The sequence below is a fragment of the Narcine bancroftii genome, chromosome 8 (genome assembly GCF_036971445.1).
Source record: "Narcine bancroftii isolate sNarBan1 chromosome 8, sNarBan1.hap1, whole genome shotgun sequence".
Taxonomy (NCBI): Eukaryota; Metazoa; Chordata; class Chondrichthyes; order Torpediniformes; family Narcinidae; genus Narcine; species Narcine bancroftii.
In genome coordinates this window covers 177,839,732-177,861,153 of record NC_091476.1, presented here as the reverse complement: position 1 = coordinate 177,861,153, position 21,422 = coordinate 177,839,732, and the positions used below count along the sequence as shown (strand labels likewise).

At 42.6% G+C, this 21,422-nt stretch overlaps 1 protein-coding gene and 1 long non-coding RNA gene across 2 annotated transcripts in view; one reads left to right on the top strand and one right to left on the bottom strand.

The window, feature by feature from the left end:
* Nucleotides 1-21,422, bottom strand: part of LOC138741963 (C-reactive protein-like) — a 119,463-nt gene that overhangs the window by 52,380 nt on the left and 45,661 nt on the right. The window lies entirely within an intron of this gene.
* On the top strand, nucleotides 1,983-9,262 carry LOC138741962 (uncharacterized). The gene is made up of 3 exons (XR_011343929.1): nucleotides 1,983-2,452; nucleotides 4,908-5,005; nucleotides 9,087-9,262. It is a non-coding gene; the product is annotated as an uncharacterized lncRNA (long non-coding RNA).

Sequence of the window (21,422 nt, the reverse complement as noted above, 5' to 3'; positions counted from 1 at the left end):
GGTGGGACAAGATGAATTAAATTTAATGTCTAAATGTCCAAATCAATTAAATGTCTACATTTAAAATTCTAAATTTAAATTTAACCTGCTGCCCCTCTGCTTTCTGACTTCAGCTGCTTGTTATTTTAATGTTCCTCTGAAGCATTCAGCTTTGAGCAACACCTTGATACATATCAGGTTTCTAATGTTCCTTTCTGCATGAAAGCCTTAGGGAGCTTTTCTCATAAGCTCCAGAATATATATTGGATCTTGGGCATGACCAGCCTTTTGGGCATGACCATCCTCCTCTCCCATTGCAATGCTGATGTAATCAGTTCAGACCAGGTTTGGATGGTTTATACATATTTTAAAAGGTTAGAATTTGTTCAACACTTCATCAAAGGTGAAAATAACCAGTTAGATTTGAAGAATATCCAAAGGGTGGAGAACCAGCAGATCGATGAGGAATTGATCCCTGAACTTTCACGAGATGCCTGACAAAGTCCCCAGGCCCAAAATGATGGTACTTTGGATGCTGAGTGACCTGCTGACTTGTCCAGCATGTTTGTGTACTGCTCTCGACCCAGCATCTGTAGATGTCTTTGTTTAATTCTATCCATGCTGATACCTTCCCAGTAATAGAATAGGCTCATATTTTGTTTAGCACTCTCCTGTGAAGCACAATGCCTCTCCTTTGTCTGTCCTGCTTGTTACTTCCTCAATGAACAGGTCTCCACTGAAGGAAACTGTGCTGGCTTCAGCTCTGCTTTCAAGTACCCTGAAATCTCATTCTTAGTAGCAAACTGCAGAATCTTGCCAACCGTTTGTGAAATATGGTTGAAGGTGATTAAACTCACACCAAACTCACACCATTCTGTGAAAAGGGATGGAATGCAAATAAGGTAGATGAGAGCTTGAAAACAGACAATACTAGCTAGTAGGCAGGCCTCTTCTTATCAGAAGCCCCAAGGCTGGTACAGTGACCTAAGGTAGTCTATAGCTAGTACTACGCTTGCTTAATCGAGACATGAATATTATCTTAGACGCCCCTAAGGAGGGAATGAACTAATTAACATAACATGCGATGTATGAAGAGGGAGGAACTGAATGATACCTGTATTGATGGAAGGGAAAAGGAGAATGTTGTAATGTATTGGGATTCTGATTGGAAGAAGGTAAATGAAGGTGGGGTGATGTTGAGCACGGGACTGTACAAAGGAGTGATGATTCTGAACATCCAGTATGTCTCCAGACCAGGGACACCCGACTCTGCAGACTCGAAATAAAGCTGAACCTGTTCTCCAAGACTTTGTCTCCAGAGTAGTGATTGTGAACACTTTATAGTTCATACATTGAAGCCAGACTACCTGGCCTATCTTATCCTGTGTTTTGCCTTCCCCCGTCTTAAATAGTCAAGTTACATTTTCAATTTTCCAGTCCCTCTGGAACCATTCCTGACTCTAGTGATTTCTAAAAATCACCACTAATTCTTCTTATGTTCAACCACGTTGTTCAGAATCCTGGGGTGTGGTCTATCCAGTCCAGGTAACTTATCCACCTTAAGCTTCCCAAGCATGTTCTCCTTAATAACGACACTCACTTGCCCCCTGACACTCTCAGATTTTTGATTGGTTACTATCCCTACTCAGTTCATTCACAATTTCTTTGTTCCCCATTACCTCTTCTCCAGGACCAATTTCCAACTGTCCAACGTCCATACTTGCCTCTTTATTCCTCTCTATAAACCTGAAAAAGTTTGGTGTTTTTTTGTAGCGGCCTGCTACCTGGCAAGCGAACTGGCACTCAAAATGGTGGACTAACGCGGTGAGAGTGCAAAGCTTGCGCCCACTAATGGCCTTCACAGGCCAGGAGCCTGCATGCCAGGAACCTCAGCCAATCGAAGGCCAGCTCGCCAGTGACATCACAATCAGGGCCAGAGGCAGGAAGCTGGGTCTATAAAAGCAAGGCTGGGCAGATCAATAAATCAGACTTGACTTCACTTACTCCCATGTGTGTGTCGTCTTCTCTCGCTCTGTGGTAGCACCTAGCTACGGGGTCCTCTTTTATGTTATTGGCTTCCTTTCATTTCTCATTTTTTTCCACTTACTGATTTTTTTCGTTGTCTTCTGTTGGTTTTTAAAAGCAAACCAATCCTCTAGCTTCCCACTAATATTTGCAGTGCCCTCTTTTGCTTTCATACTGTCTCTGACTTCCCTTCTCAGCCCTGCTAGGGCCACATTATAATTAACTTTGGCCAGCTCTTCTCTCATCCTCTCCACTTACCTTCACTCATCTGTAACACTGATTTTAGATTCTCTCTCTCAAACTGCAAAGTGAATTCTGTGTCCGACCCACCTCCTAAGCGTTCCTTTATCTTAAGCTCCCTAATCAAACCTCCAGATCATTCGGGAGACAGAGATAGCTATAGAGAGGGGCTTCAGGGAGACAGCCATCACTAAAAGGCAGGAGACAGGTAACTAGGTGGCTGTTAAGAGAGGGAAAGGCGAGAGGAAGACAGTGCAGAGTACCCCTGTGGCCATTCCCCTCAACAACAAGTATACTGTTTTAGATACTGTGGCGGGGATGGGGGGGTGGGGGATGATCTACCAGGGACAAGTCGAGGTGGTCACATCTCCGGCACAGATACTGGACCGCTGGCTCAAAAAGGAAGGGGGAAGAAGAGGAGAGCTATGGTAATTGGGGACACATTTGTTAGGAGAGCATATAGGAGGTTTGGTGGACGAAATTGAGGCTTCCTGATGGTCCATTGCCTCCCAGGTGCTAGGGTCATGGATATCCCAGAGTTCATAGCTTTCTGAGGGGGAGCTCAGGGGGATAGTGCCAGAGGATTGGCACATTGCGAATGTGGTTCCGTTATTTAAAAAGGGTTCAAGGACTTTAGTAAGTTTGACGTCTGTGGTAGGTAAATTAATGGAGAAAATTCTTAGAGATAGTACTTATAAACATCTGGATAGACAGGGTCTGATCAGGAGCACTCAACATGGATTTGTGGGAGGAAGGTCATGTTTGACCAATCTGATTGAATTTTTTGAAGAGGTGACTAGGAATGTGGATGAGGGTAGCGCAGTGGATGTTGTCTATATGGACTTCAGTAAGGCCTTCGATAAGGTACCACATGGAAGGTTAGTTAGGAAGGTGCAGTCTTTAGGTATAAATTTTAAGATAGTCAAATGGATTGAACATTGGCTGAAAGGGAGAGGCCAGAGAGTGGTAGTGGATAATTGTCTGTCAGGTTGGAGGCCGGTGACCAGTGGTGTGCCTCAAGGATCTGTATTGGGCCCATTGTTGTTCGTTATATACATTAATGATCTAGATGATGGGGTGGTGAATTGGATTAGTAAATATGCAGACGATACTAAGATAGGTGGAATAGTGGATAATGAAGAAGGTTTTCAAGGATTGCAGAGGGATTTGGGCTGCTTAGAAAAGTGGGCTGAAAAATGGCAGATGGAATTTAATGCTGATAAGTGTGAGGTGCTTCATTTTGGTAAGAAGAATCAGAACAGGACATACGTGGTAAATGGGAGAGCATTGATGAATACAGAAGAGCAGAAAGATTTAGAAGTAACGGTACATCGTTCCCTGAAGGTAGAAACTCACGTGAATAGGGTGGTGAAGAAGGCTTTTAGTATGCTGGCCTTTATCAATCATTGCATGGAATATAGGAGTTGGGAGGTGATGTTGAGATTGTATAAGACGTTGGTGCGGCCTCATTTGGAGTTCTGTGTGCAGTTCTGGTCGCCTAATTATAGGAAGGATATAAACAGAGTGGAGAGAGTGCAGAGAAGGTTTACCAGAATGTTGCCTGGGTTTAAGCATCTGAAGTATGGGGAGAGATTGGACAGATTGGGTCTTTATTCTTTGGAGCGTAGAAGGTTGAGAGGGGATTTGATAGAAGTATTTAAGATTATGAAAGGGATAGACAGAATGGATGTGGATAGACTATTTCCGTTAAGAGGAGGAAAGATTAAAACAAGAGGACATGAGTTAAGAATTAAGGGGCAGAGGTTTAGAGGTAACATGAGGGGGAACTTCTTTACTCAGAGAGTGGTAGCCATGTGGAATGATCTTCCGGGAGAAATAGTGGCGGCGGAGTCAATTGTATTATTTAAGAAAAGGTTGGACAGGTCTATGGATGAGAAGAAGATGGAGGTTTATGGGCATTGTGCAGGGAGGTGGGACTAGAAAGGGGTGTTTGGTTCGGTGCGGACTAGAGGGGCCTAATGGCCTGTTTCCGTGCTGTAATTGTTATGTTATGTTAATGAGAGCGAGCAGCCAGATGTCGTGGTCCACGTGGGGAATAATGACATCAATAGGAGTGAGGATAAGGTCATGAAGAGGGAATGTAGGGAGTTAGGAAGGAGGTTAAAAAGCAGGACCTCAAAGGTACTGTGAGATAATAGATTATAGGAAGTAAAGTTAGTATGAATAAAATAAAGAATAATTAACTAGACTAGAGGAAGTTAAGTAAGTGCTGAATAGGGATGAATTCCGATAAGAGTGTGAGGAAGGGTTCCGCAAGTACAATAGGTCTTACAGTGATAGAAAGAACTAGCAAGTTCTGGTATAGAATTAGTAAATCCTGGGGGTTGAGAGGTGTGAATAAGGACAAAGGCAGATTCATGAATGAGGACAATGACATGATGGGACCCAGACAGGAAACCCCATGGTCTTCCAAGTTTACAGAAACTGCACCTAGGCAGACAGAATTACCAAATGCCAAACCAATCCAGGAGGGCAGAAGAATGTTAAGTGGGGGGGGGGGGGGGGGGGTTATCTCTACACTGAAATGAACTGTATAAAAGTTGGGTGAGCCCCAGTATGTGTGTGTATTCCCATGGTAAGGGGAAGCACCCTACTTTGCACTGTTGTACAATAAATGTTTTGTTCTCAATTTTTGTCTCGAGCGAAATCTGTGAAAGTACCATATTTCTCACACTTGGATCGGTGCATCAATTCACTTTGGAACATTGCCGTGTTAAGAATGTGGTGAACCACACATTTGGTGAGTAGGTCACTCCACATGTTAAGGGCCTGAGCAGAGTGTTACTGGCCAAGAGTACTCCAAAACCCAGCAGCAATAGAAATTCACCCAGACGAATGGTTATTTAACAAAAGTTGCTTTCAATTTTCTTTAAACTTAAAAACAGGATCAAACTTTAACTTATTACTATTAACTCAGAGAGGCTTGTGGACAGATAGTGGGGCCATTAACAGAGATATTTAGGATGTCACTGGCCACGGGGGTAGTGCCAAAGGATTGGAGGGTGGCGCATGTGGTTCCGCTGTTTAAGGAGGGGTCCAAATGTAAACCTGGGAATTATAGGCCCGTGAGTCTGACGTCTGTGGTGGGCAAGTTGATGGAAAGTGTTCTGAGGGATGGTATTTACAGATATTTGGAGGTACAGGGATTGATAGGGAGTAATCAGCATGGTTTTGTCAGGGGTAGATCATGCTTGACAAACCTGATTGAGTTTTTTGAGGGGGTTAGAAAAAAGGTTGATGAAGGGAAAGCTGTGGATGTTGTCTATTTAGACTTTAGTAAAGCTTTTGATAAAGTTCCCCACAGGAGGTTAGGAAAAAAGGTGGAGACATTAGGTATAAATAAGGAGGTAGTGAAATGGATTCAGTAATGGTTGGATGGGAGGTGTCAGAGAGTCGTGGTAGAAAATTGTTTGTCCAATTGGAGGCCGGTGACTAGTAGAGTTCCTCAGGGATCGGTCCTGGGTCCACTATTGTTTGTTATATATATTAACGATCTGGAAGTAGGGCTGGAGAATTGGATAAGCAAGTTTGCGGATGATACAAAGATTGGTGGTGTTGTGGACAGTGAGGAAGATTACCGTAGATTAAAAGGTTATTTAGGAAGGCTGGAGGTGTGGGCTGAGAAATGGCTGATGGAATTTAATACAGATAAGTGTGAGGTGTTACATTTTGGAAAGGCAAATCTAAATAGGTCATATGCATTAAATGGTAGGCTATTGAGTTGTGCAGAGCAACAAAGGGATTTAGGAGTTGTGGTAAATAGTACCCTCAAGGCTGATACTCAGGTAGATGGTGTGGTGAAGAAGGCATTTGGAATGTTGGCCTTCATAAATCGGAGTATTGAATTCAAGAGTAGGGAGGTTATGATGAAATTGTACAAGGCATTGGTGAGGCCAAATTTGGAGTACTGTGTACAGTTTTGGTCACCAAATTATAGGAAAGATATAAACAAAATAGAGAGAGTGCAGAGAAGGTTCACGAGAATGTTGACAGGATTTCAAGGTTTGAATTACAGGGAAAGGTTGTGCAGACTAGGGCTTTTTTCTCTGGAGCGTAGAAGATTGAGGGGAGACTTGATAGAGGTGTTTAAGATTTTAAAAGGGACAGAGTAAATGTGGATAGGCTTTTTCAATTAAGAGTGGGGGAGATTCAAACTAGAGGGCATGGTTTAAGATTGAAGGGGGAAAATTATAAGGGGGACATGAGGGGAAATTTCTTTACGCAAAGGGTGGTGGGGATGTGGAATGAGCTTCCGGCAGATGTGGTTGAGGCGGGATCATTGGTTACATTTAAGGAAAGACTGGATAGTTACATGGAGAGGAGAGGACTGGAGGGGTATGGACTGGGTGCTGGTCAGTGGGACTAGGAGGGTGGGGATTTGTTACGGCATGGACTAGAAGGGCTGAACTGGCCTGTTCTGTGCTGTAAGTGGTTATATGGTTATATGGTTAACTTAAGACCCCCCCCCCTCCTAATTCTAAGCACATGTGTATATGTTCAGGAAAGTTCTTTGATTCACAGTCCAGTCATTCACTTTTCACTTCAAGTTTACTGGTTTCAGGCAATTCTTATACTGTGTACAGAATTCAACATTTATAATTTCCACAAGGCTCTGTTTCTTAAAGTTAAATGTTTACCACTCAGGAAGGTTTTTGTCAGTTTCAGAGAGAAATTTGTGGCTTGTTGGACACAAACTGATTTCCTCCAGTCACTTCAATGTCTTGAAGAAACTTGCCCCATCATGGGTTTTCCAAATGATAACCTCTTCTTCCAGGTCACCACAGAGTTCTTCTTGATTCCCTTATTTCAGGAGAAACACTCTAACCAGCCATTTCCTCTTGTAAGGACTACAAGGGTTTTGAACAGGCTGAACTCAGAACTCACAACCTGTCTTCAGAATGAGTTTTTTTCAACAAACCTGCCAGCTTGCCATTTTGCAGCCTCTACTGCTACTGTCGAACTGACTTCTCTCACTCCCTTCAAAAGGGAAATCATCTGCTTATAAAAACCATATGACTTCTTGCAGGGCTCCAAACCCAATCTTTGAAGGATCTTATCAGCCTCTGAGCGTGAACATTATTCCATTTGTACCTATTTCTGAAGTTCCTTCCAAAACATTTCCATTGTCTTTTCAAAGTCACTCAGAGCCTCAATGTCAAGGTTCAGCAAAGTTCTTGCATTTTAAATGTCTTTTGTGAAGTGTGACTCTGTTTGTGAAGTGACCTACACTAAACACCCACAATCTATCTCTTTTAAAGATATATTTATCCATAACCATAATAATATAACCCGATACAATAGGTAGAGCATTGGTGACCAGCAGATAGAGCATTGGTAAGAAGGGAGTGCAGGAGTCCGCTGCAGACATCTCCCTCCAACTCTGATGTACCACTGTGGATACAGTTGGGAGAGATGGTTCATTAGGGAAGGCACTGGAGGTAGGTCTGCTGCACAAGATAGCAGGAGGCAGAGTGGCAGAGCTACAGTGATGGGGAATTTCACGGTGAGGGGAATAGACAAGAGTTTTTGTGGACACAAGCAGGGTTCCCAGCTGATGTGCTTAGGCTACTGGCTACAAGGCTTAAGGAGAGCAGCTGCAGGGCATTTGGAAAGAAGGGGTGAACAACCAGTTGTCATGGTGCATGAAGATAGCTGTGATACTGGGGTGAGGACATACAAGATGAATTTAGGGAGTTAGGAGATGCACTGAAAACCAGGAACACAAGGTATTATGTGCAGGTCAGTGTAGGAATAGCATAAATGGATGCATGGCTTGAGCATGGTGTAGGAAGGAGGGTTTCAGGTTCCTGGGGCATTGGTACCGATTCTGTGGGAGGTGAGACCAGCAGAATCCAGATGGTCTACAAATAGGCAAGAGCAGGATCAGTGCCCTGGGATATATGTGTACTTGGATAGACAGGGATGGATTAGGGATTGGCATTATGACTTTGTGTGTGGTAGGTAATGTCTAACCAATCTAATAGAGCTTTTTAAGGAGGTTAGCAGGAATGTCCATGAAGGAAAGGCCATGGATGTTTTCAAAATGAACTTCAGAAAGAGTTTTGACGAGGACCCGCATTGGAGGTTAGACAGGAAGGTTCAGTCACTCGGTATTCATGATGAAGTAGTAAATTGGCTTTGCAGGAGAAGATGGAGAGTGGTAGTGGATGGTTGCATCTCTGACTGGAGGCTTGTGTTTAGTGGTGTGCCTCAAGGATCGATGCTGGAACCATTGTTGCTTGTTGTCTATAACAATGATCTGGGTGATAATGTGGTAAATTGGATCAGTAAGTTTGCAGATGACTCAGTGATTGGAAGTGTAGTGGACAGTGAGGAAGCTACACTAGGATCTGGGCTTCAGAAGCACGCCAGGCAATCTAAGACTGATCCACTGGTCAAGAGGGTCTGCCTCCTCATGCTAACCCCCAGTATGCTTACATTGTCTTCCCTGACGGACGCGAGGGCATAGTCTCAATCAGGGATCTGGCACTATCGGGCCCCCTCGATCACCACTGACCACCCACAGATACTCGCCTCCTCTGCCTCCTTAGGGGTTCTTGATCCTGAGGCTGGACCACTTCACCCCGCTATTTTTGACACTCATGATGCACCAGCACTTGTTATGCTCCCATACCCCCTTCACCACCCCCCCGACGAATTGTAACTGATGATGACAGGCCAACCCCACAAGCTGCTCAGGATGAAACAGCAGCGCCCCAACCATTACCACATCATTCGCTGCGGCAAAGGAGACCCCCCTGACAGACTTAATCCATAAAATGTATATATGCATTTGTCTCATTATTTTTCTCACCCCACAGGGCTCTTCTTAAAAAGGAGGAGAGAATGTGCAAACCTCTGTTGTGCGATGATTGGCTGCTGCAGGCTGGACAAGCCTCCCAAGACCGATCCTACCCATAGTACTTTGCACACTCCCCATTCTACTCTGCCTCGACCAGTCGATGAGGTTGACTGCTGTTCCAGTCTCTAGTTAATAAAAGGCTGTCAGTTTCACACCTTCTGTCTGTTGTGTGGTGCATTGATAATGCTGCAGTGATCTGCAAATTTAAAAACTATTTGCACACTGAATGCTTGTGCAACCATAAACTTGAAACTGTTTCAGGATCATTTTGGCCCAGCCTCTCTCTTGTGGCTGATCAAACTGTATTGGTTTGTTTTAATCTAATACAAGTCTGACTGCTTTCTACAAAGTAATATATTTACCGTAGTTATAGGGGACTGCAGGAGTAGCAAACACCAGGGGAAGTGTACAAAGTGAAAAGAGGGATGTGTGGGGGATATATCAAGGGTAACATTTTTATGCAGAGAGTTGCTTTGTTCAGAATATTTCTAAAATGTATTCTTTCACAACAGGAATATTACTGCCAGCTAAACATTAGTATAATAGCGAATAATTACTCTTCCTCCTGTATTGGTAATAATGGCACCCGATTACTCTTTTTCCTGCACTGGTAATACTGGCGACCGTTTACTCTTCCTGCTGCATTGGTATCTTTGGCTTGGCTTCGCGAACGAAGATTTATGGAGGGGGTAAATGTCCACGTCAGCTGCAGGCTCGTTTGTGGCTGACAAGTCCGATGCGGGACAGGCAGACACGGTTGCAGTGGTTGCAGGGGAAAATTGGTTGGTTGGGGTTGGGTGTTGGGTTTTTCCTCCTTTGCCTTTTGTCAGTGAGGTGGGCTCTGCGGTCTTCTTCAAAGGAGGTTGCTTCCCGCCGAACTGTGAGGTGCCAAGATGGACGGTTTGAGGCGATATCAGCCAATGGCGGTGGTCAATGTGGCAGGCACCAAGAGATTTCTTTAGGCAGTCCTTGTACCTTTTCTTTGGTGAACCTCTGTCACGGTGGCCAGTGGAGAGCTCGCCATATAACACGATCTTGGGAGCAGCGTGGACTCGATGCTGTCGACCTCTGCCATCTCGAGTACTTCGACGTTAGGGATGAAAGCGCTCCAATGAATGTTGAGGATGGAGCGGAGACAACGCTGGTGGAAGCGTTCTAGGAGCCGTAGATGATGCCGGTAGAGGACCCATGATTCGGAGCCGAACAGGAGTGTGGGTATGACAACGGCTCTGTATACGCTTATCTTTGTGAGGTTTTTCAGTTGGTTGTTTTTCCAGACTCTTTTGTGTAGTCTTCCAAAGGCGCTATTTGCCTTGGCGAGTACACTTCATCCTCCATTGGTATAATGGCGATCTATTACTCTTTCTCCATTGGTAATACTGGCGACCGTTTACTCTTCCTGCTGCAATGATTTATGTTTCACTTCCTTTCTCTCCACCAATCCAGTATTTTTGGTTCCTTGAGCAATCCACTCTCTCAATTCCTCATACACCTGTTTGCTCAACCTGTGACTGCATCGAAATATTAGAATGCTTGAGGACAGGAAAAGACCATTCAAGTCCTTCCCTTCAGATTTGCCCCCCAGGGAGACGTTCCAATACCTCCCTCAGTACACATCTATTTTTTTTCCACTTTAAACACGCTATGAGCGATCACATTTTCTGTTATCCAGTCAGGTAGTCGTTTCAAGTGTACATGTCAGTGCACAGCAAACAAAGAAATGGAATGACACTCCAAGTTGAGTGCAGGGCCAGTGCTAGGAATTGTGGGGCCCAATTAGAAAATTGATAGCAGAGCCTCTACTCTACAAAAGTCAAAATTGATGTTTCATATTTCGTGTAGTATGCCAGTCTTAGCCAGAAAGCATTAAATGCTTGATATACTAAATATTGAAAGACAATATGAAAGTTTTATTTTTTTAATACAAGTTGAGACAATTACAGACCTACTGTTTATGCAGGTCTTTTACAAACAGACCTTTCTGACTTTTTTATTTGCAAATAATTTCAAAGTCAATGGTTTTAGTAATGTCATTTTCTAGAGATACCGTCGCCAAATTGTTTAGTCTCTCTTGTGAAATTGTTGACCATAAGTATGTTTTAATCAGTTTTAGTTTTGAAAAACTTCTTTCGCTCGATGCGACTGTTACAGGCATTGTTAAGTAAATCCTCAAAGCAATAAAAACATGAGGAAATGCTGTGAATCGATTGTTTAATACCAGATATTCAAACAGAGCTTGAGGCTTAACGACACTGAAGGGAAGAAAAGTTTTCAGAGTTTCAAGTTCTTCGGCCAACAGATCACCACCAACGTCTTTAGTTGTTTCAGTAACTACCCCTCCATCAGTGCTCTCTTTTAGTATGGTGTCAATTAAAGCTGTTTCAAGTCTGCTGTGTGTTTCCTTATTTCCACCTTTTGTAAGCTCTCAAAGTTATTTAAAAATCCAAATAATTTTACATGATTTTTAAGTTGCTTAAATATCGGCTCTGAAGATCGAATAGCTTTGTCTAGCACTAAGCTGAAGCACTGAACTCTGTGCTTCTTTTGGATCATCTAAAGCTTGATCTTTTGCCTCACATGAAAATATTCTCTTCCTTCTACGTAGTTTTTTTTCTTGAAATTGTCTAAACTCCAATGGTACTTCAACAGCTTCAGCCGATTCGTTTGCGCCTATTAGGACATCATTAAAACCGCCCTCTCTATAAATTCTTAGCCATGATAATAGTTTTTCAAATGACTCCATGCCTTCATCAATGTCCAATGTAGTTCCTTGCTTACATAGTTAACTTTAAAAAGTACTTCATATCAAAGAAACTAAAAATTTGTAGTCTTTTAGCTGGTTTGCTAAAGATTCAGCTTCTACTTTTTACCTTGGGCTCATCTGTTATCTCTGACATTTCCACAAGTGCATCATATACTTCTCCAACCTGATAACGAATAGCTTTAATACTATCACTCTGACACTCCCACCTTGTGTTGCTCAAGGGTTTCACTGATAACCCGGATACATGTTTGTTAAAAACTGCCCACCTCTTAGTTGATGCAGAGAACAATATGTAGATCCTTTGCAAGATCCCAAGAAATGTTATAGCATCTGGACAACACTTGGCTACATCTCTGAGTAAAAGGTTATAATTGTGACAAGGGTACAAAGAAAGCTCTTGAATTATCCTTCAACAGTCGTGCTTGTATTCCGGATGTGTGACCTTTCATGCTACCGTTGTCATAGCCTTGGCCTCGAATATCTTTCACCTCTAAATTTAATTCCTTTAGTGTGTTTAATCATGTTTCATATAAATCTTCTCCTGTGCTACTTTCAACCAGCATAAACTTTATGAAATGTTCATAAACACCTGAAGGAACCAAGTGACCATCAGGCACATACCTGATCGTTCGAGACATTTGCTCTTGGTGACTCGTATCAGGGGTGCAGTGTAAAATCATGGCGTAGTACTTCGCTGCTTTTACGCGTTTCAGTATCTCATTCAAAACAGCTGTAGCCATAATGTCTAGTCGTTCATTCTGAGTATCTTTTCCTAAATAGTGATTATGAATTTCGTGAATTTATGAATTTTCGCAAATGTTCTTCAAGAACAGGGTCAAACTTTCAAACAGCTCAACAAGACCTAAAAGGTTTCCACCATTGTATACACTCTCATTATCAACTTTCTCCTCTGTTCCTCTAAATGCTAGATTTCTCTCAGCAAGAAACTGCGCTATTGCCACTAGCCTTTTGAATACTTGGTGCCAGTGCTTTGCACATTCATTGACGATTATTTCAAGTTCTTTGTCAATTGTCTGTCCACTACAAAGTCTTTGGTGTAACTCCCAGAAACTCCATGTGGCTTCCAAATGGTTTTTAGAATTTTCATGCTCACACAACCTTGTATGAGGATCAGACCAGTTGTTGAATCCACTTGTTGATTATGCAATGGTTGTGTTCTTACTACAAAGTTTACAATAAAAGCAATAAATTCTATCGGCAGACTGAGGGTATATAATCTAAGGTCTTTTAACACACTCCCCATTTGGAAGTTTCCTCTTGCAGTGAAACTTTAAGTGGACTTTGCGCTTTGGCACTGTCTTCTGGTGTATTGAGATGGTCTTCAATTTGATTCACAGCTGTGTCATCCTTTTCTAACTTGTTATCAATTTCATTGTTGAATTCATCAACTGGAATTGGACTCAAGGCTGTTTTGTCATTTTCTGAATTGTTTTTGTTTTCTTCATCCTCAATACATGGGCACTTCAAAGCTGGAGTGACATAGAATTTTGTGATAGCAACTCTATGTTTTTCATTTTCAGCTACCTTAGCCTTGGCCAGTGCTCATTTCTGGTTGCCGCTTAAATACTTACACCCTTTGTCTCTATCTCTGCTTGTGCTTGCCATGTAAAATGACATTCTCTGGGCTATATTTTTAAGGTAGAAAAGGTAAAAGAAGTATATTTTAAAATGTTTAGACTTAAAATTACACAAAAAACTTGACATTAGCAATTTGTTATAAAATTGGACTCGACGTCCCTGATAAGATGTCTACGTTCTTCCAACAGTAAAACAATCTTGTCATCGTCGTTGGGACAATGTAAGAAACCAACGTCAATCCCACATCATTTTGCTCGTTAGCTTTACGTTGTTCCAACGTCAGCTGCTGACCTTGGAACAACGCACCCAACTCTCAACTTGTGAACGCCACTGAACAGCAAAACAAGCGACCGATTCTGGATTTGTTGAATGACGACAACTTCGAATAAGGTAAGAATTGCCTTTTTTTTAGTAATAGTTAGGTTAGGTTAGTTAAGGTTACATTCCAGAATGGGGGGATGCACTTTAATTTTGCTTTTTTTTAGCTGATTTTCTAGTCAAATGTCTAGCGATAGTTTGTTGCTAGAAAATCAGTGGAAAAACTGATGCATGTAACGGATGAAATTCGCCCCCGAAGAAAACAATTTCAGCATGGTCAAGCTAAACGGCACCTTTTCTAAATCACCAAAAACATGAAATAGGCTATATTAAGCCTTGGCAGTGCAATAGCACAGTTAGTAACAGTCGCCTAGTACTACTTTGATACAAAATTAAACCACTGCAAAATGATGAAACAATGACAGAGGCAGCCTTGCTAAGAATATCTGGATCTTGTAAAGATGAATAACCCCGAGATGTACAGTACATGCCCCTATAGCTGAATAACCTGTAAACCAGCTCGTAAAGATATAGGCTATAACCCCCACAGCGACCTAGCCTAGTAAAGATCAACTTAAACTAACCTAACTTTGGGGTTATTCATCTTTACAAGACCCGAATATTCTCACCAATTCCATCTACGATTACTAACATTAGAAATTCTATGCCTAGGCCTAGGCTATTTACGTTCAGGCTAACTGCTTAAGCCTAGGCTACAGGCTAGGCCCTAGGCTTGCATGACGCTATCTCGATCTCATATTAAAGTACAAGTTCTCTTATTGATTAGCCTACAGCCTGTTTTGATCTTGATAATAAGAAGAAATGTTTCATCAGCTCCGGAATACATCGATCTTACTGGGTCAAATGAATACGAAACATGAAATTTTTGGCTAGGGAAACAAAGGAGGCCTATAGCCAGTAGTTTAATTGAAGACATATTTCCTAAAAATATTTCACTGAGATAATACGATCAATTAAGGGCAATAATTTCACGAGTTCACTGACAAATCTCTGAGTTTATAAGGCCTATAGTATTATTATTTTCTTACCAGTTTAAACGAAGTCTGTCACAGTGTTCTCTGCTCAAGGCCTGGGCTCAAACACGTGCGCGGGGCCCCCTTGAGGCGCGGGGCCCAATTTGATCAAATTGGTCAAATAGGCTTAAAACCAGTCCTGGGTGAGTGGACATTTCCCCTCCTCCACAGACCACATGCACTGGGGTGAATAAGGCTTAACACAGGCCCTATGGAATTGTCAACTCTTCAAATGACTTGAATTGCTAAACGCACAAATGAAGGAGCAAATGTGCTAAATTTGTGAGTGAGAGGACTTCAGTCTGGCTGCCTGACAAGTTCACCGGACATCTTGCAAGTATAATTCAGTATTTCAGTTGTGCTAAAGAGTTTCTCATATCTTAAATTGCAATGCCTTGGAACTTTAAATCAATACCCTTTGTCTCTGAGACCCAATCTTTTATAGGTATATATGAATAAGACCTTTCAGACTTCAGATGTAAGCAGTTCATCGACCACACACAGATATTCCACTCCTTAATGAGCTGTTGCAAAGCAGCACCAGCCTGCCAATATCTTCATCTGGTCTCATGAGAAAAGATTCAAGTCAAGCTTGAATTTCTTTCTACGCATTCAATGCTTAAACATATTGCTCCCCCTGTTGATGTTTGGATCTCACAGAATATTAAATGCAATTAGGCAAATCTTCCCAAATCAAGGTTTTCACTTTGACATCAGCAAGCCTTGCTACCGTTGATGAATACTGTCCAAGTGATGAACTGGGTCAAAGATTTGTGAGCTCATTATTTTTACACTTCATGGTTAGCCAGTCTTTGAAAATGTTTCAGGTGGGGAATTGTAACTTCTGTTGATGGAATTAAATAACAGATTTCAAATTCGATATCACCCTCTGTACATCATATGCAACAGAATGAATTTGCCCAACGTACTCAAAGATAATAAAATTCAGGATTTATTTATTGTCCTGTAATAGTACAGAACATCTAATATTCCTGTCTTCTGCTGTAAGGCAGACAGAGTCACCTTTAGTGTTGTCCGACAAGAGAAAGAGAAGCAAAAGAGAGTCCCTTCATTGAGTATCCATGGACTTGCTTCTTGCACTCCTGCACCCTGTGCAGTCACTCGGTTTGATTCATCGGCAACCTGAGCTCAGATCCAAACCTTTGACATGATCAGAAAGCCTACAGTGTCTGAGAGCCTTCAGGAGCCTTTCTTGCTCTCAGCATCCTGGCTCCAATACCTGGTTCCTATGAGCCAGTCTCCAACAGGCCCCCGCAGCCTGCTGGGCTTCTCAGCCGCTGAGCCCCACACTGGTGCATTGCCGTGGTCACCATTCTGTTGGGTCATCTCCTATCTTCTCCTTCTCAACAGGGGATGCTCTTCCTATTTCTGGTGCCCAGCACCTGTCCGCTGCTATACAGACAGGATATTGACCACTGTTCAACATATATAACAGGAAGAGAGCATCCACTGTGGATCAGAAATAGAGGGATATTAACGCTGTACAACATGTACACCAGAATGATATCAACCAAATGTACATCTTAAATAACAGGATATTACCTGCTGCACATCATATATCACAGAATGAAATCTCCTGCTGTACATCATGTTCATATAACAGGAAGATTGCCATTGTACATTATGAATAACGGGATGATATTAACTAAATGTGCATCATAAATAACAGAATATTGTCTGCTGTACATTATATATCCCAGGAAGATTTCACCAGTTGTACAACATACATAACAAGATTAAATTGCCCGATGTAAAGCATATATAACAGGATTAAAACCCCCACTGTGCATTATTCTTAACCGTATGAAATTGTCCGCTGTGCATCATATATAATGGGAAGATATTGCCTGCTATAAATGTGATATAATGACATTTATCTGTTCTGGGACCCCTGTTGTTTGAGATTTTTCTAAATGACCAGGATGAAGAATTACAATGAGATGGGTCAGTAAGTTTGCAAGTGACACAAAATTTAGAGGTGATGGGGATCATGTAGAAGGTTCCTGTAGGTTCTAATAGGGTTTAGACAGGATATAGAGTTGGGCAGAGAAGTGGCTGATGGAGTTAAATCTGGATAAGTGTGAAGGGATGCATTTTGGAAGGTTGAACTTGAAGACGGAGTGTATGGTTAATGGCACGATTCTTAATGGTGTGGAAAAAGAGGGACTTTGTGGTTCAAATCCATAGATCTCTCAAGGTGGCCATGCAGGTTGATAAGGTAGTTAAGAAGGGTTATGGCATACTGGGCCAGTTCATTTGAACTTTTGAGTTCAAAAGATGAGAGGTAATGTTGCAGCTCTACAAATTTCTGGTGAGACTACACTTGGAACATTGTGTTCAGTTTTGGTCACCTCATTACAGGAAGATGTGGAAGCTGTTGCGAGGGGGCAGAGGAGGTTTACCAGAATGTTGCCTGAATTGGGAAATGTGCTTTATGAGGCAAGGTTAACAGGGCAAGGAATTTTCTCTTTGGAGCGAAGAAGGATGAGAGCTGACTTAATAGAGGTCAATAAGATTATGAGAAGCATTAATAGGGTGGACAGCCAGCACTTTTTCCCCAGGGTGACAGAAGAAAATGCCAAAGGACATCTGTATAAGATGAGGGGAGTAAAGTGTAAGGGAGGCTTCAAGAATAGGTTTTATTTTACACAGAGAGTAGTGAGTGTTTGGAATACATATCCAGAGGTGGTGCTGTAGGCTGGTGTAGTAAAGACATTTAAAAGACTCTTGGTCAGGCAGGGGGATGCAAGAAAAATAGAGAATTATAGCTGTGGATTGGGAAGGTTTAAATTGTTTACTAGGTTTATCGGTTGGAACAACATTGTTGGCTGAAGGGCCTGTACTGTGCTCCAATGTTCCATGTTCCCTTCCGCTCCCAGCATCTTTTTCAGTCTTGCCCTCTCCCCCATTACTGTTCAGATCCTCTCTCCTCTACTTCCTTCCAGCCTGTGCTCCTGCCCTTTCCCACCTCCAGCCACCTTCTTATTTGAACATGAACCTGATTTCCAGCATTCCTGACAAAGTCTCAGGCCCAAATGTCAACTACCTTTTGCTTCCCCTGGATGCTGCATGACCCGTGATTCCTCCAGCCCTCTTGTGTATTTGCAGACGATACGAAGTTGGGTGGCAGGGTTAGCTGTGTGGAGAATGCTAGGAGAGTGCAGGGTGATTTGGACAAGTTGGGCGAGTGGGCCAGGACATGTCAGATGCAGTATAATGTGGATAAATGTGAGGTTATCCACTTTGGACGTAAGAACAGGAAAGAGGATTATTATTGAAATAGTATCTGTTTAGGAAAAGGGGGAGATGCAGCGAGACTTGGGTGTTGCTGTGTGTCAGTCGTTGAAAGTGGGCCTGCAGGTGCAGCAGGCGGTGAAGAGGGCAAATGGTATGTTGGCGTTCATAGCGAGAGGATTTGAGTCCAGGAGTACAGAGATCCTGCTTCAGCTGTACAGGGCCTTGGTGAGACCACATCTGGAGTACTGCGTGCAGTTTTGGTTGCCTTATCTGAGGAAGGACATCCTTGCCTGGGAAGGGGTGCAGGGGTTCACTAGGCTGATACTGGAGATGGAGGGACTCGCATATGAAGAAAGTTTGGATAGACTGGGCTTGTATTCTCTGGAATTTAGAGGATTGAGAGGGGATCTTATAGAAACATAAAATTCTTAAGGTTTTAGACAGACTAGACTCAGGAAGGTTGTTTCCAGTGCTGGGAAAAATCAGAACCGGGGCCATAGTTTAAAGATAAGGGGGAATTTTTTTAGGACTGAGATGAGGAAAAATTTCTTTTCTCAGAGAGTGGTAAATGTGTGGAATTCTTTGCCACAGTAAGTAGTTGAGGCCGGTTCCCTGTCAATATTTAAGTGCAGGTTAGATTTGGCCCTTGTGGCCAAGGGGATTGGGGGTATGGGGAGAAGGCAGAAACCGGGTACTGATCATCCATGATCATAATGAATGGCAGTGTAGGCTTGAAGGGCCAAATGGCCTACTCCTGCACCTATTTTCTATGTTTCTGTTTCTATTTGTACTGCACTCAACCACTCCATCTGGTGGTTTCTTCATTACCCGACTTCATTGCCTTTGTCAAATCCTTCCCATTTTTACCCTGATCAGACTTCTTTCATCTTCCTCAACCAAGGTTCTCTGATCAGCCATTGGTCCCTTTCATTCTTCCTGGAATACCTTGGCCCATGGCCCTAGCAACCTTTCTGCTCTCAGGTATCATTCACACACAAACATCTGCACGTAGTCTGCTTTCTCCAGGTCCTCTTTTGCACCACTGAAATCAGCCGTTACTGTGCTGTATTTAGAGATTCACCACAGTAACAGGCCCTTCTGGCCCATGAGCCCGCGCCACCCAAATGCACCCTTGTGACCAATTAACCCATTATCCATGCATGTATTTGGAATGTGGGGGGGAAACTGAATACCCAGAGGAAACCCACGCAGACATGGGGAGGGAGAATGTAGAAAGTCCTTACAGACAGCGAGGGATTTGAACCCAAGTCACTGGTGCTGTGTACACTACCATGCTATGGTCCTTAAGTTGAGGTCCAACCTTACTTTCCCAACAATTATTTTGAAACTTACAGAGTTGTGATCACTGTTTCAACAAGTTCCCTGCTAACACTTGCCCCACTTTCATTTCCTGAGAAAAGATTAAGTATTGTTCATTCTCTATTGAAATATTCTCTCAAAAGCAGGCTTTGCACTATCGACAGTGGTAAACAGAGACATAAATATTGTAAAGACCAGCTCTTCTTGTGTACAAATTATTCAATGACACGCACATTGGACTTCTTCCTCACAGTCATTGGGAAGTGATCATGTCAAGTACAGCTCATCCATGGATGCAGGGAAGAGTAACAGCTCTGAAGGAATGTATTTCCATGGAGAGAGTTCCAAAGAATGTAAATAAATGTAAAACAAGCAGTTGTTCAAAGGAATTAGCTGTTTCCTCTAAGAAATTAAACTACCCAGGGCAGATTTTTGACATGAATTTGACTACATTCTAAATTATATTTTCATTCTGTAAATGTGATGAATTATCTCAGTAATCTCACTCTCCTTCTCTCAACATTACTTGAAAGCTGAAATGTGAATGATGACAGCTGAATGCTGAAAGAATTTCTGCTCCCCAACGCAGGTCCCAACCCAACACAGGTCCCAACCCAACACAGGTCCCAACTCAGCACAAGTCCCAACCCAATGCAAGTCCCTACCAAACGCAAGTCCCTACCTAACTCATGTCCCAATCCAATGCAAATCTCTACCCAACGCGTCCCAACCCAATGCAACACAAGTCCCTACCCAACACAAGTCCTTACTCAACCTGTCCCTCAGTGTATCTCACTGTTAACATTGAATAATTGCAGCTTTTTTTAAATCATCTATCTCCAATTGTTCCATCAGATACAGGAAACAACAGAGGTTAATCAATCTTACAGAGCTTTTTGAGGAGGTTACCAGGAAAACTTATGAAGGAAAGTCTATGGATGTTGTCAACAGGGAAGAAGGGCTCAGGTCTGAAACATCAGTTATATATCTTTGCCTCCCATGGACGCTGAAAGACCTGCTGATCTCCTCCAGCATTTCTATGTTTTTTATTGCAGTAACAGCATCTGCAAACTTTTGTGTTTCACTGGACTTTAGTAAGGACTTTGACAATGTCCTGAATGAAAGGTTGATCAATGAAGTTCAGTCGCTTGATGTTCAGGATGAGGTGATAAATAGGAAGAAGATTTGAACTCTGGTTGTCTCAGAGAGGAGACCTGAGACTAGTGCCTCAGGGATGAGGTCCATTGTTGCTTGTCGTCGATATCACACTGATCTGGCTAATAATGTGGTAAATTGGATCAGCAAATTTGCAGATGACATTAAGATTGGGGATGTAGTGGATAGCAAAGAAGGCTTTCAAATCTTGCAGTGGGGACTGGATCAAATGGAAAATGGGCTATAAAATGGTGGCTGGAGTTTAATGTGGACAAATGTGAGGTTTTGCACTTTGGGACGACAAACCAGGGTAGGACTTACATAATAAATAGTGTAAGTGCTAAGTGTGGTAGAACAGAGGGATAATGTCCTGAAAGTGATGTCACAGGTAGATAGGAGTGTAAAGAGAGCTTTTGGCACACTGGGCTCAGTAAATCAAAGTATTGAGCACTGGAATGTAAATATTACCATGAAGTTGGACAAGACATTGGTAAGGCCAAATTTGGAGCATGGTGTGCAGTTTTGGTCACCGAACTACAGGAAGGATATCAATGAAATTGAAAGAGTGTGGAGAAGCTTTACAACAACGTTTCCAGGTCTTGACGAACTGAATTATAGGGAAAGGTTAAACAGGTTAGGACTTCATTCCCTGGAGCACTGAAGAATGAGGGGAGGAATGAGAGGAATAAAAAATTGAGGTGTCATGTCTATCCCTCGAGGTCGAGGATGATGGTCTTCATTCTCATGAGCTCTCACGTGGCTTAGGAGTCCCATCTTGGAAAGTGGCCCCCCGAGTGGAGATGCCTGTACGTGTATTTGTTTAATGTGGACTTAATGTTGCTTCCAA